Here is a 14,941-nt window from a genome sequence, read left to right on the forward strand (position 1 = left end):
TAATTTTGTCGAAAAGGGTGTGAGCTCTCCCCCCAGCTTTATGTCATCTCCAAATTTGATCAGCATGTCCTATATCTAAGTGATTGACAAAAATATTAAACAGCATATGTTCAAGCATAAATTCTTGGCATATTGCACTAGAAACCTCCTACAACACTGACATTAAACCATTAACATTTACTCTTTGATTCTATCCATCCAATCAGTTCTGAATTTATCCAATTATATTTTTATCTAGCTGGCATATCTTGCTATAATTCTGCAAGAAAAAAATGTGACCTACTTTGTCAAAAGTTTTGTTATCTAAAGCTTTTCTTTAATTTATTAGTTTGATAATTCTGTCAAAATAATGAGTTAAATTAGTCTAGCATGACCTTTTCTTTAATGAAGCCTTGCTTGATCTCATACATATGTTTCTGTGTGTACATGTGTGTACACATATACATGTATGTTCACACGCATTTTCCTTTATTAGATGTGCACCAGTCATTCATTTAATATATGTTTTAGAATTTTCCAAATACTCATAATCAAGCTAAGTGGCCTATAGGTGAGATCTATTGTCTTTCCCTTCAAAAGGCAGGGGAGGGGGGGAAACCATGTTTGCTCTTCTCCAATTTAGTGGCATCTTATTTGAAGAACTGATTTTATGTACTATTGACTAAATTTAAAAATCCACTACAGCTGAATTGGTCTTCCTTATAGGAGGTAATAGCAGAATGAGGAGATTGACAGAAAAAAAGGGTAAGGCAGAGGCATAACAGTGATGTACCATTACCAAATTTATGGGTCAGCAGTGAAAAGAAAGTAATTGTTATAGTTACTCATCAAAGCAGTGGGGGGTATAGAAAAATGGAATGGAGGTGATAAAAGAGGAACTAGAAGTTGAGGGGGTAATGAGTATGAGTATTGTTGAAGAACAGACTCATGGGAGAGGAGGTATAAACCTTTTGCGGAAGGTTTTGATTTCTTGGTTGTTTAATCTGCAGAAATTTTGTGCATTGAGAGGTTACCTTCTCTTAGGAAGTATCATGCTTACATGTATGACATTCTATCCCAGGCCTAGGGATGTATAAGTTCATTAGATCAGTTGACACACAAAGTACTCTCTGTGTGTGTGTGTGTGTGTGTGTGTGTGTGTGTGTGCGCGTGTGTGCGAGAAGCTCCAGAGTTGAAGTAACGTGTTTTTCAGATGGAGATTGCTCATAGTATGGTAGGAGTGTGGCTGGGCTTCATGACTCGGGACACAGGATAACTCTTACCTTGCAACACTGCTGCTTTCTGACTTTGCTTCCTTCATGAGTTAACATTTTTAAGAAGTATAAAAAAGAGAGGAAAGAGTGAAAACTAGAAAGTCAATAATATATAAATTAGGGAAAAGAAGAAACTTGAACCAGTTATTTCAGAAAATTTAGCCCATAAAGAACAAAAAGAGAATATATAATTTGATAAAGATTATGTGGCCCATGAATATACACTATAATATTCAGAATATATTGGAAGGGAAGATAAGTAATGAAGAAGATGAAGAAAAATGAAACTTCTTAGAAAAGGGAGCAAAAAATAAAGTTATTAAGACTACTGAGTTTAAGAGGAAGAGGGATCAAGAGATTTTGAGTTGCTTGTTAAATTCAACAAGGAAATAGATAGGAAAACAAAGAGAGGAAGACATATAATTAAACAAGTAATAGAAATAGGGACATAAATAAGTATATTCAAAAAATTTGAGATACACAGGCAAATGTAAAGGGGGAGGAGAATAATTTTAGGATAGGCTAGTATCAAAATTGCAAGTAAAATTAATCATACATTTATTTAAAAGAGAAAAAGAATAAAGATAAAAAGAAACAAATTGAACATACATTTCTAAAAATCATAGCATTAAATGTGAACCCATAAAATATTCTAATAAGATAAAAAAATTATAGGATGCAGAATAAAACAAAACCCAAAAGGATGCCAAATATAAGGTGTATGTGTTTATGTGTGTGTATATACATATATGTGTGTATCTATGTACATATGTGTGTATGAAAAATACAAATGATAGTAGGTTACAAAAACTTACTATAGACTCATCAAGTGAATTAAAACAAAAATATTATACATGCCCACAAAATGATGAAAATAATTTTTTGAGTTATCAGAAGAGATAAACAAGAGAATTATAATCATGAACCATTATGAATGCTAATTGTAGATTCCCTAAATGATATCACATCTAAATTCATAAAAGTTAACTGAATTTCAAAAAGCCACATATAGTATACTGATCCCATAATTGTAGCAAGTTTAAATGTTCATCTCTTGGGGCCTGAAAAAAATAATAAAGATTATTTTAAAGATAAAATAATAAAACATAGAAAGGAACAAGCTATCAGATAATTTAGAGCTTTTAGCCTTCCGGCATCTTTTCAATGGGAACAATAATCTGCAGATTTTGTAGCACCGCATGGCACCTTGAAAATAATTGGCAATGCACTAGGGCAAAAAAAATTGAAATAAATATAAAAATGAAATATTGAGCACACCCTTCAGATTATATACTAAAATAGTAATATTTATAGGGAAAAGAAGTAATAGACATAGACCAAATTTGAAATATAATAATGAAATCCTGAATAATTAGTGGATAAAGAAAAAAGTGCAAGAAAATTAAAAAGTATATAAAAGTTTTTATAATGGAGACAACATACTAAAATTTATTGGTTATTCCTAAAGATGTCCTCAAAGGGTGTATATATATATATATATATGTGTGTGTGTGTGTGTGTGTGTGTGTGTGTGTGTGTGTGTGTGTGTGTATACATATGTATACATATATACATGCACACATATATACACATATATGTATATATATGTTTGAGAATATACAATAATAAAACAAAACAAAATGAGTATCCTGAAGAATATCACATATAAAATATTTGAAAAACAACAAAAAATCCCAAAATAAAAAAGAGAGAATTTTGAAATTTGAAGAAATAAGAGAAAAAACAAAGACTAACAAATTAATTAAAAAAAAACTAAAATATTTTTAAAGCTTAAATTTTTTTCATAAACTTTTAACTAACCTGATTATAAAGAACAAGAAAGTCAAATTACCAAGATTGAGAAAAAAAAGAAAAAGGAGACATCATAGTGATGCGGAAAAAAAGTTTTTAAAGTATCATTGCAACCTATTCACAATTGTTTTCAAGAAAAAATAAGGATTTGAGAGAAATGGAGGTTTCTTTTTTTTTTTTGGCTAGGCAATGGGGTTAAGTGACTTGCCCAGGGTCACACAGCTAGTAAGTGTTATGTGTCTGAGGTTGGATTTGAACTCAGGTCCTCCTGAATCTACCAGGGGCTCTATCCACTGCATCACCTAGCTGCCCCCCACTGTGCCACCTAGCAGCCCCCAAGATTTCTTAATAAATACACATATATATCCACATGTACACAATTAAAAACACAAAATACACACCTTTATGCATGCATGCATACATACATACAGGTATACATCAGAGATATTGTTGAGTTTGGTTCTAGATGACCTCAATATCGCAATAAAAAACAAGTAACAAAATTGTAGGTTTCCCATTGCATATAAAAGTTATATTTACACTATATTGTAATCTATTAGTGTACCACAGTATTATGTCTTAACAACAACTTTAAAAAAAAAAAGTAAAAAATCAAAACCTGTCATCTGAGCCTTCAGAGAATCATAATCTTTTTGCCTTAATGTTGATGGCTGCTGACTGATCATGGTGGTTGCTTAAGGTTGGAGTGGCTGTGATAATTTCTTAAAGTAAGACAATAAAATCTGATGCATGGATTGATGCCTCCTTTTACTCGAACACTTAGAAACCATCATAGGGTTGTTAAATGGCCTAATTTCAATATCGTTTGTGTTAGGGAGTAGGGAGGCCCATAGACAGGGAGTGAAACAAGGGAATGGGGGGTCAGTCAAAATACACAAACACAATATTTATTAAGTTTGTCATCTTATGTGGACAGGGTTCATGGCACCCCAAAACATTATAGTAGTAACATCAAAGGTTACTGATCAGAGATTACCGTAACAGATGTAATAATAATGAGAAAGTTTTAAATATTATGAGCATTACCAAAATGTGACACAGAGACACAACGTGAGCACGTGGTGTTGGAAAAATCATGCCAATAAACTTACTCAATGCAGGGTTCACACAAATGTGCAATTTGTTTAAAAAAAATTACAGTATCTGCAAAGCACATTAAAGCAAAGTGCAATAAAATGAGGTATGCTTGTGCACACACATACACACACACACACACACACATATGTGTTTAAAAATTCCTGTCTGTGAAGGTAATGATTTCTCTATTTATAATGCTAATTAAGTGCTTACTTAAACAATCTTTAAGTATAGAGCTAATTCAGAATCATAAAATTGTGAAATTTCCATAATTGAAAATAATTTGAGATCACCTAGTTGAAGTCCAGCATTGAATTGTAGAACTTCCATTTCTCCAGCAAAATTCCATTTCACTCAGGCACCTTTTACTCTATTGCCTCTAACCCCCAGTATTTTGGAACATGTAAAGAGACTATAAAGGATTTAAGATTTTTTATTCTCCATTAAGTGATGGCTAGTTTTAATATTATTGAGATGTGAGAAGGAAGTGGAAGTATGATGCTTTTTTTTTTAGCTTGAGTGTACTTTTCTACAACTAATTTTTTTTAATATTCTGTCCTGCCTAAATTATAAGTCTTTAAGGATTAGAGTCTATCTTTAAAAAAATGTTGATATAGAATCTTTCATTCCCTTTTCCATAATCTTTAACTTTACTAATGCCATGTGGCAAAGAATACACAAGAAATAAATAAGCCTTATTTCTATAAACCTTTTTTAAATTTAGTTGAAAGTCTGGATGTGGTGCTTGTAGTATAAGTATTACACGACAAGACAAAAAAATTCACAGTGTGTGTGTGTGTGTGTGTGTGTGTGTGTGTGTGTGTGTGTGTGTGTTGGCTACCTCCAGTAGAATATAAACTTCTTGAGGTCAGGAATTATCTAAATTTTTTATTTACAATCTTGTTGCCAAGCCTGTACTAGCCTGGTACATGATGGATACTTAATAAATACTTATTGAAGATCTGAGTGGTCCACCATGTGTAGACTTGTAGTCTTCACTCCTATAAAATGTTATAGAATAACAAAAGAGTATATCCCCAAGAATTTACTGCTTGAATCTTAACTGTCAGAGACAGCTAAGTGGCACAGTGGATAGTCTTGGACCTAGAGTAACGATATCTGAGTACAAATCCAGTCTCAGATACTTACTACCTCTGTGACCCCTTGCAAGGCATTTAATCTCTGTCTGCCTCAATTTCCTCCACTTTACAATAGGGATGATAACAATAAAACCTACCTACAAGTGTTTGTTGTGAGGATCAAAAGAGATAATATTGTAAAGTCCTTTTCAAATCTTAAAGCACTATATAAATGCTATTATTGTTGTTATTGTGATTATGACTATTATGATCATTAATCATTGCTTTCTTAAATTTTTAAGGATTAGATGGTATGTGACAGTCAGACATATGTCTTCTTTCGGCAAATGATTAGGCTAAGAGATATGAATGTGCTTAGCCTCCATCTAACCTTGTCAATATTTATACCAGTAGTATCTTTCAAGATCTTTTGTCACAGTAAAATACACAAGGATATATAAGGACATAACATAAGTCCTTCCTAAAATCAGGAGGCAAATATGCCTACTGTGATGGAATAATTAAAGGAAAAGAAAAAAAAACTTTAAGATCAGTGGACTGGGGATGTTTGAACTGTCAAAGAAAAGACAATTAAGGTAAGAAAGGATTAAGGAGAGAATATTAGCTTAATAATCATTCACATGTAATTTTGTCCTAACAACCATCCTAGGAAGTAAATAAGTAATGCTAATATTCACTAACCAACTACTGTGTGGGAAGGATTGTTGATTTGTTGATTTCACCTTTGCTACATCTTGCCTATACGCTCCCTTCTTTCTTCTGACAGTCACCACTCTAATGTAGGTCCTTATCACATTATGCCTGATTACTGTAATAGTCTGCTGGTGGGTCTGCCTTCATCAAGTCTCTCCCAAATTCAGCTACTCAAAGGATTTTCCTAAAGCATTGGTCTAATGGTGTCACTTTCCCCTTACTCGATAAACTCCAATGGCTTCTATTGCCTCCTGGAGCAAATACAAAATGATCTGTTGGGCATTAAAAGCCTTTCATAACCTGACCCCCTTGCACCTTTGCATTGTTCTTATACCTTATTCCCCAACATTTACTCTTCAATCCAGTGACACTACTCCCCCGTGACTGTTCAAAGAACAAAACACTCCATCTCTGAGATCCAGTATCCCTCATTCCTAGAATGTCCTCCCTGCTCCAATCCGACTGCTGACATTCCTAGTTTCCTTTAAGTTCCAACTAAAATCTTACCTTCTATAGGAAACCTTCCCCAACCCCACATAATTCCAGTGTCTTCTCTCCATTAATTGTCTCCTTTTTTTTTTTGTAAATAGCTTACTATATTTATATTTCTTTGTTTCTGGTCTTCACCATTAGAATGTAAGCTCCTCCAGGGCAGGGACTATTTTTTATCTTTTTTTTTTTGTATCCTCAGCACTTAGCCTGGCACATAATAAGCCTTTAATAAATGTGTATTTATTGACTGATTAAATATTGATTGATTTATTGATTGATTGATAAAGATGACGATATCTAAGTATCTACCTGTTTCAACAGCTGCTGAGAGGTCGAGAGGCACGAAAATTGAGAAAAGGCCATAACACTAGGTAAATATGGAGAATACACTTTGAGTTAATGATGAAGTTGGAAGCCACATTGAAAAAGGTTGGAAAGTGAGTTGAGATGAGAAGAAATAAAGATAATGAATATTAGAATAGTTTTCCCTCTAGGAGTTTGACTGTGAGAGGCTTCAATATTGTTTGTAGATAGCAGGGAGGGAATAAGTGGTTAGGAAGATACTAAAGATTAAAGAAAAAACAAGACTTACTTGGGTACAATCTACTATATTGTTGTTATTTGTCCTTCACTTTTTAAAAGGACAAATGATATCATGGGGTTATGTCTTGACTCCTCTATGAATCGCATTTAAGTGAGGAAGAGCTGCAAAAAGTCACCAGCCTCACTCTCTCTTCCAGAGTCTTCCAAGTCCAATGGCAAAAGAATAGCCAGAACAGATGATGATAACCTGGGAAACAGTGGATGATCTTTGTGTCTTTGATGTCTGACCAAGTTTTAAGCACCTGTTTTAGCTTCCTTCTTGGCCACTGGAACACTGTCCTCATATGCTCATTCCACTAGGGGAAGTCTTCACATTCTTGGGCTAGACATTCCACCAATTTACCAATGGGTTTGTGGCCTGTTGGTTACCCTCAATCTGGTTTAGGCTGTGTTCTGAGATCATACACAGGGTGTGACCATTGTGTATGGTGCAACTTCTTGGAGCCTCAGGTGAGAGTTGAGCACCAGGTAGACACCAAAGATAGCTGAGCATCCCTGAAAAAGCCTCTGCAAGCCCTCACACCAGAGGTGCTAGGCATGCAATCATAGGTACATCTAGAGAGAGTGGTTTGGCAAGGCAAAAGGCAATCTGTTCATCAGAAATTAGTGTATAAAAGGAAAACAAAATGGGCAATGATGTCAAGATATTTAGAATTATAGAGAATGGGAGAAACATGAATTTATAAGAAATGGTCTATATTTTCCCAGTAAAACATGACTTAAATCCTCAGTTGAAAAGATAGATGAGGATTGAGAACTACTTTGGACAGCTGCTATGGTGAGTGCAACAGAGAATAATTTATTGTTGTTCAGTCATTTTTCAGTTGTTTCCAACAATTCCTCACCCCATTTGTGGCTTTCTTGACAAGGATAATGGAGTGGTTTGCCATTTCCTTCTCCAGCTCATTTTACAGATGAAGAAAATGAGGCAAACAGGGTTAAGTGACTTCACCACGGTCACACATCTAGTAAGTGTCTGAGGCCAGATTTGAACTCAGAAAAATGAGTTTCCTGACTCCAGGTCAAACACTCTATCTACTGCACCATCTAGCAAAATAATTTTAAGATGAATAAAAGGATTATCTTACTTAGTTCAGAGATTTAGGCTCAGTACCCACTGATCACAGTTGTGTGATTTCTCCAACCCCTTTAGCAGCACCTGAATAGAAGTGGAGGTAATGTAGGTGTAGATGGAATTCTTCCATTGCTGTTGCCAAGTTCACTGCTGTCTTCTATGGCCATGCAAGGGATTTGGTTGGGAGTTAGGGTATTAGAGTTATCACTGAGGAGAAACAAAAACTTTTTCACTGATGACAGTGTCATGGACATGCTTCTACTACTGCTGTAGATAGAGCCTCATCCTCCCCTGCCCTTACCCCCTTATTTTCCTAAGAAAAGACTCCATATACCAGGTGGTCACTTTGGATCAATTTCTGGACTGGTCCTTTCGGAGGCAGGGGATAATTTCATTGCTCTGCTGCCTGAAATAAAAAGACACATTTAAAAGTACCAGAGAATATATCTAAGCTTTCATAACCAGGAGGTACTACTTCTCTGAGTTCCTGATTACTCTGTCAGAGGTTTGCTATCTTTTTTAACTACTACAAGACTTATTGTTTTAATTCCTTATCAGTAAAGTTGGTTTTATTTGTGTTTTGTAGTTCCTGAGTGACTTAATACAGTTTAACTTTCAAATCTGAATTGTTAGACTGGCCTAGGTTATTCCTGGCCAAGAATACCAAAGACAGTGTCTGCCAGGGAATGAACAGCAATAGGACAAGGTGGCAAAGGATTTTAAAGTAGCAGACCACATGGTCTTGAACTAATTATTATGAAATAAGGTAGCTTTTGTCCATCTCCTCACAAAGGAATATCCTATTTCAGAAATAAATGGATCAGCTCTTTTTTCCCCCTTTGCCAACATGAAAAAAAAAAAGCTAGAAAAAGAAAAGTCCAGTTGACTTATTTTTTTCTCCAATGGACAAGCAGAGAGTAAAGAGAAGAAAGTGGAAGCTGATTAGTGACACTGGTTGAGGAAAGTACTAAGGAGTCAAGGAATTAGAGTCCATGGTGTGGGTGAAATGTTAGTTAATTAGTAAGGGGCAAAGAGAGAGAGAATATAGCAAATTATAATCTTGTAAAGAAAGTTCAGAATATTTGATCTCCAGAATATTTATGAGTGGAGTGATCAAGTATTTTTATCTCTATTTTACAGTAAAAGAAATTGAGACTCAGAGAAATTGACTTGGTCATAGTTAAATAGATAAGTATCAGCACTGGTCTTCAAACTGAGGTCATCTGAATCCAGGCCTAGTGTTTATGTATACTCTACTACATTGTGGTTTTGTATGACTTGTATTAGAGGCTGGTAATCCTTATAGCTTATAGCTCTTACAACTTTTTTGAGAAGTTTTTATATTATTGCTATTTCAGTGAACTATCTATTTTATTTTATTTTATTTGCTTAAACTCTTTCAGGAATGTGGAGTTATGTCTTAATTTAATCATTTGAATCTTCTGCAATTCAGCTTGTCTATTGGGGAAAAAAAGTGAACCGGACCTTACCCTTTCTACTTTTTTTTTCCTTGTTGGCAAAAGGGGAAAAAAAGTTGATCCATTTATTTCTGAAATAGGATGTTCCTTTGTGTAGAGATGGACAAAGGCTAAGTCCAGCATTTTTTTTATCCTTCTTTTATTCTTCATTTTTTAAAGGCCCTGAACTTTCTGGTACTCCCCAATCTTTCTGATTTTGAACAGGGTTTGAAATTACCCATACGGTACTTTTAAAATCCCTGTTAAAGGAATCAATAATATGTTGTTTTATATTCTTTGGGAAGGTATTTCAAAAATACTTTCATAATAATAAAAAAGCAAGCAATGGTTTTTACTGCAACTGGACTCGTATATGTATACTTAAAGAATTTAGTGATTGCTAATCATTCCTTTGTGGCTTTTGATTTTCATTAAAGAACATTTTATATTATTCCTAATTTAATGAAAAATAAGGAAATGGATGGATGGTTGAATTAATGAAAGAATAATATAGAATTTATTATGTCCTTGCTATGTGCTAGGCACTTTGATAATCATTGGGGATCTAAACAAATGTAAGTTAAGTCAGTTCCTTACCTCCAGAAACTCACATTCCAAAAGAAGACATGTTAAAAAAAAAAGTAGAAATGGAGTAGTGAGACTCATGAGACAGCATGGTTTGGAAATATCTGGAGAGTGACACAATTTGCTAGTTGGAAGCAAGAGAAAGGAGAAAATTCACATGTCAGAGCCCAAGGTCTGAGAGAATAGAGTCCAAGATTCGTCAGACGCATATGCCTGATCATCAAGGTGCTAATAGCTTTCCATATTCTCAAACACAAAATACAGGAAAAGGTGATAGAGTTTTATCAAATAAGTGTTTGCAAAAGGTCATGATCATTACTAAAGAAAACAATGCTAAACCTCTGAAAAAGGCTGTTGTTCTTTTTTTCTCCCAGATCAATGTATTCAGATTGTTTCCCCAAAAATCTTACATACTCATATAACTATGTAAGTAAACATAACATACAAAAAGAAACACAGTATTTTGAAGAGATAAGTAGTCCATAACTCGTACTGTATCAAATGCTTAAAAAAAACAGTAAGGTAGTTAAGAAGGGTAAATGGATTCTCTAAAATAGGAATTTCCAATAGCAGACATTAGAAACAAGTCTTTTCATTTCTGGACAATGAAAGGCTACATAACAAATAGCTTTCTTTTCTCTCTTAGTAAGAAATATTCTCTTTTCCTTAGGAACCAAAGCCTAGCAAACTAGAATGGGAGGGATTGAGATGTATTGTTCAGACAAATTACACTGAGGAGGAACATAAATACTGTGGCTTTATGTCTAATTCAGACATGTCTCTAGGGCCAGAGACCATGTGAGCATGATTGCTATGAAGTATCAATAAAATGAAATTAGATGGGTTGTTAAAAACAAACAAAACAAAACAAAAAGAGGAGTCAAAGCCTCTCTTTCTGTTTCTGTTTTGGGCCCAACTCTCAGTTATGGGGGCATTTAAAATACTTGAGGAACCAAATTAAATGTGAATCCTTGGGTGAAAATATATCAAAGCAGACAAACATAACTTTGAAGAAAATCTTGATTCTCTAAATGTTAGGTGTACCAAAAAATGAATATTTTTAGTTTGTTCCTTTTAGCACTTACCTTTTTTAATGGCATTTTAAAATTTATTCTTCCTGCCATTTGGATGTTCTGGAATCAATTGTAGCACAATGAACTTTGCTTCACATCCTAAATTTTCTACAAAAGGCATGCTGACTCAGAAAACTTTACTTTGTGCTTCATATATAAAGCCTCAGGTTTGTGCAAGTTTCAAGCAGTACATTAAATACATAGTAGTGTAATTATAGCAGAAAATGTTAGTTAAATTAATTGTTTTGATTCCAATAGAAACATTAGACATATATGAAATTCAAAAGCCAGGTGTTTTTTTTTATATACTAATAAATTACTTCCCATTTTTAAATGAGGAAAAAAAGAAAAAAACACGTGAAATCTTTCAAACATGAAAGAGCAAAGGGAGTCTTCCGCCATCATCCTTCAAACCAGTTGTCTTCTTCAGCTCCTCGTTGTCTTCCGCGGAACGCTCGCTTGTGAGCGCTGGGCGGAGGGATTCCAGCGGCCTGGACATCAGAGAAGTCCAGCAGGAAGCTCAGCGCTTACCTTAGGTGAACGTCCCTAGAAGCCATAGAATTTTCTGCAAAAAGTTAGGGAAGAACCGACCTCACAAAGTGGCGCAGTAAAAGAAAAGCAAGGCACAGAAAAAAAAAAAAGAAAAAGAAAGAAAAAAAAGATTGTACTGAGGCTTGAGTGTGTGGAACACAACTGCAGGTCTAAAAGCTGTAAGCATTTTGAACTGGTGATCTGGGAGGAGATAAGAGAAAGGGCCAAGTGATAGGAAAACAAACAAGCAAAACAAAACAAAACAAAAACCATTCCATTCCATTCCTTAGTTTTCTGTTTTGGAAAGGAAGAGGCTTGAGTAAAAACTAAGTCTCATACTATGTGAATCTTTTCCCACATAGGAAAAGTTCTTGAGGAAGTGGCTGAGAGTTGTAACATCTACTTAATGAGATTTATGTGTCATGGAAACAAAGTCTAGCTAGACATTTCTGGGGAGGCAGGGGGCTTAGGGTCCTTGGTTATTAGTACTATGGCTAAAATAGTTACTGACAGCCTAGATTCCCAGGTAAATTGGGAGTGGAGATATTAAGTATACAAAAAAGATGGGGATAGCTAGCCCCTATCTTACAAGTTTTCAGCAAATCCAATTCAGGGATTGCCCTGTTTTCAAAATATTAATGAAGTGATTTCCCATATCTATTTGGGTTGTTAGGGTTCTTTGTGGAGAACTAGTAATGATTGAATTGCCTGGTCATTAAAGGGATAGCCTATTAATTGAAAACTCATTTGTACCTTGTTTTCAAAGTATCAATCAAGTGACTTCCCCTATCTATTTGGGTTGAGTTAATTCTCTATGGAGAACTAATTAATAGTGATTGTAATATTCTGATCATTAAATGAGTGGCCTTATAATTGAAAACTAATATTAATCATGTGTAGGGATGGGTGGGAATGACAGCTGGTGAAGACTTGGAACATTAAATGGAGGTCATTGTTCCTTTATTTTACATTTTTTTTTTGTATTACATAAGCCTATATTAGGCTTTAAGCTCTCTTGAGGGCAGAATGTTTGTCTGTGTTGATCTTTGTATTTTGCTGTACCTATCACACTAAAGGTGCTTAATAAATGCTGTCTTGCTAAAAAAAAATGTTGCAAAGGCCAGAATCCAACTATAAAAATAACATAAATAACTCTTGTCCTTTGATGAATACTTTGCAGTGTTTATCCATACTCTTAAGAATTTCTGGACTGCCTTTTCTTTTCTTCTTAACTTTTATTTATTTTATTCTGAACTTAAGAAATAAAACAAGTATTTCCGTAGAATAGAATAGAAAAAAAAAAGGTGGTTATAATGAAACTGTAAATCTATTATGATTATGAATAACTTGCTATTTCTTTTAAAATATAATGAAGTTATAATGTAACTTTTTTCTCCCCCCACTACCCCTGAAGTCACTACCATTAGACAAAAATACATATGGATGTGTGTGCATATGTGTGTGTGTGTGTAAAACTATTCTATACATACTTCTACTCATCAGTTCTTTCTCTGGATGTAGACAATGTCTTCCTTTATATGTCCTTTGTTGTTAATTTGAGTATTTATAATAATTAAAATGACTTAGTCACCAGAGTTGTTCTTGAAACAATATTGTTGTTACCATATACAATGTTCTTTTGGTCCTGCTCATTTCATTCTTCATTATTTCTTGCAAATCTATCTATTTCTAAGATCACTGAGCTCGTCATTTGTTATAGCATAGTAGTATTCCATCACAATCATATACCACAAATTGTTCAGCCATTCCCCAATTGACAGGTAGCCCTGCAACTAACAGTTCTTTGCCACCCTAGAAAGAGCTTCTATAAGTATTTTAGAACATATAGGTTCTTTTCCTTTTTCCCTAATCATCTTGGGAAATAGACACAGTATTGGAATTGCTAGGTTAAAGTCTATAGGCAGTTTAATAACTCTTTAGGCATAATTCCAGATTGCTTTCCAAAATCATTGGATCACTACCAACAATGAATTAGTGTTCAAATTTTTCTACATCCCCTCCAACATTTGTGGGTTTCTCCTTCATTCATTTTAGCCAATTTGATAGGCATAAAATGAATCTTGAGAAAGAGAAATTTACATAACTTTATTACATATTTTAAAAGAATAGCAAGATGTACAAAATAGATTTGCAGTTTCGTGTACAATCATTTTTCTTCTATTCTGCTATGTTGTGGAAAAGCTCGTCTTATTAAGTTCAGAATAAAATAAATAATTTTTTTTAAAAATAATGATTTAAATCATTTTTTTCACATGACCATAAATTGTTTTGATTTTTCATTGGAAAACTGCCTGCTCATATCCTTTGACCGTTTATCAATTTGGGAATGATTTGAATTCTTATAGATAGGACAAAGCTCTTTAAGTATTTGTGATATGAGACCTTTATCTGAGAATATGTCTACACAAAATTTCCCCCAATTTTCTGCTCTCCTTTTGATCTTGGCTACATTTATTTTTATTTATACAAAACCTCTTTAATTTAATGTAGTGAAAATTACACATCTTATAACTCACACTGCTCTCTATTTCTTTTGTACTCATAATTGTTTGACTATTCATAAGTCTAATAGGTACTATATTCCATGTTCTTAAAATTTTCTTGTAACTTATCTTTTTATATCTGTTATGTGGCCATTTTGATCTTATCTTGGTAAATGGTGGGATATATTTGTCTATTCCCAATTTCTGCTATCCTGCTTTCCAGTTTTCCCAAAAATTTTTACCAAATGATAAATTCATATCCCAAAAACTTAAGTCTTTACAATACGGTATACTTTGTGGAAATTAACTATTGAAAGCATCAGTTAATACTAGGAACACATATTTTAATTTATATTAAGTAATTAATATATGATATCAAGAACATCCTTCCCTGACCAATAATCACTTCTTGTCTGTGATTCCTTGTGATATGCTCTTTTTGCTCATATTTATATTTAACTCTTCTCGGAAGTATTTGATGACGGTAGTGATGATGACGGTAATGATTCAAAACTGTAGAATTGCATATCTAGAGCTTGAAATGACTTTACAAATAATTTGATCCAACCTATTTTAAAATGGGGAAATTGAGGACCAGAGAGATTGTGATTTGCCCAAAGTCACAGAGATTATAAATAACAGATCTCAAAATCAGACTTGTGTCT

At 33.9% G+C, this 14,941-nt stretch overlaps 1 pseudogene; it reads right to left on the minus strand.

The window, feature by feature from the left end:
* The window catches only part of LOC144454867 (E3 ubiquitin-protein ligase Mdm2-like), a 39,208-nt pseudogene extending 27,468 nt beyond the window's left edge, over positions 1 to 11,740 (minus strand).
* Between the last annotated feature and the right edge of the window lie 3,201 nt (positions 11,741 to 14,941).

Source organism: Phascolarctos cinereus, unplaced genomic scaffold (genome assembly GCF_003287225.1).
Source record: "Phascolarctos cinereus isolate Bilbo 61053 unplaced genomic scaffold, phaCin_HiC Scaffold_7;HRSCAF=346, whole genome shotgun sequence".
In the NCBI taxonomy this organism is placed as follows: Eukaryota; Metazoa; Chordata; class Mammalia; order Diprotodontia; family Phascolarctidae; genus Phascolarctos; species Phascolarctos cinereus.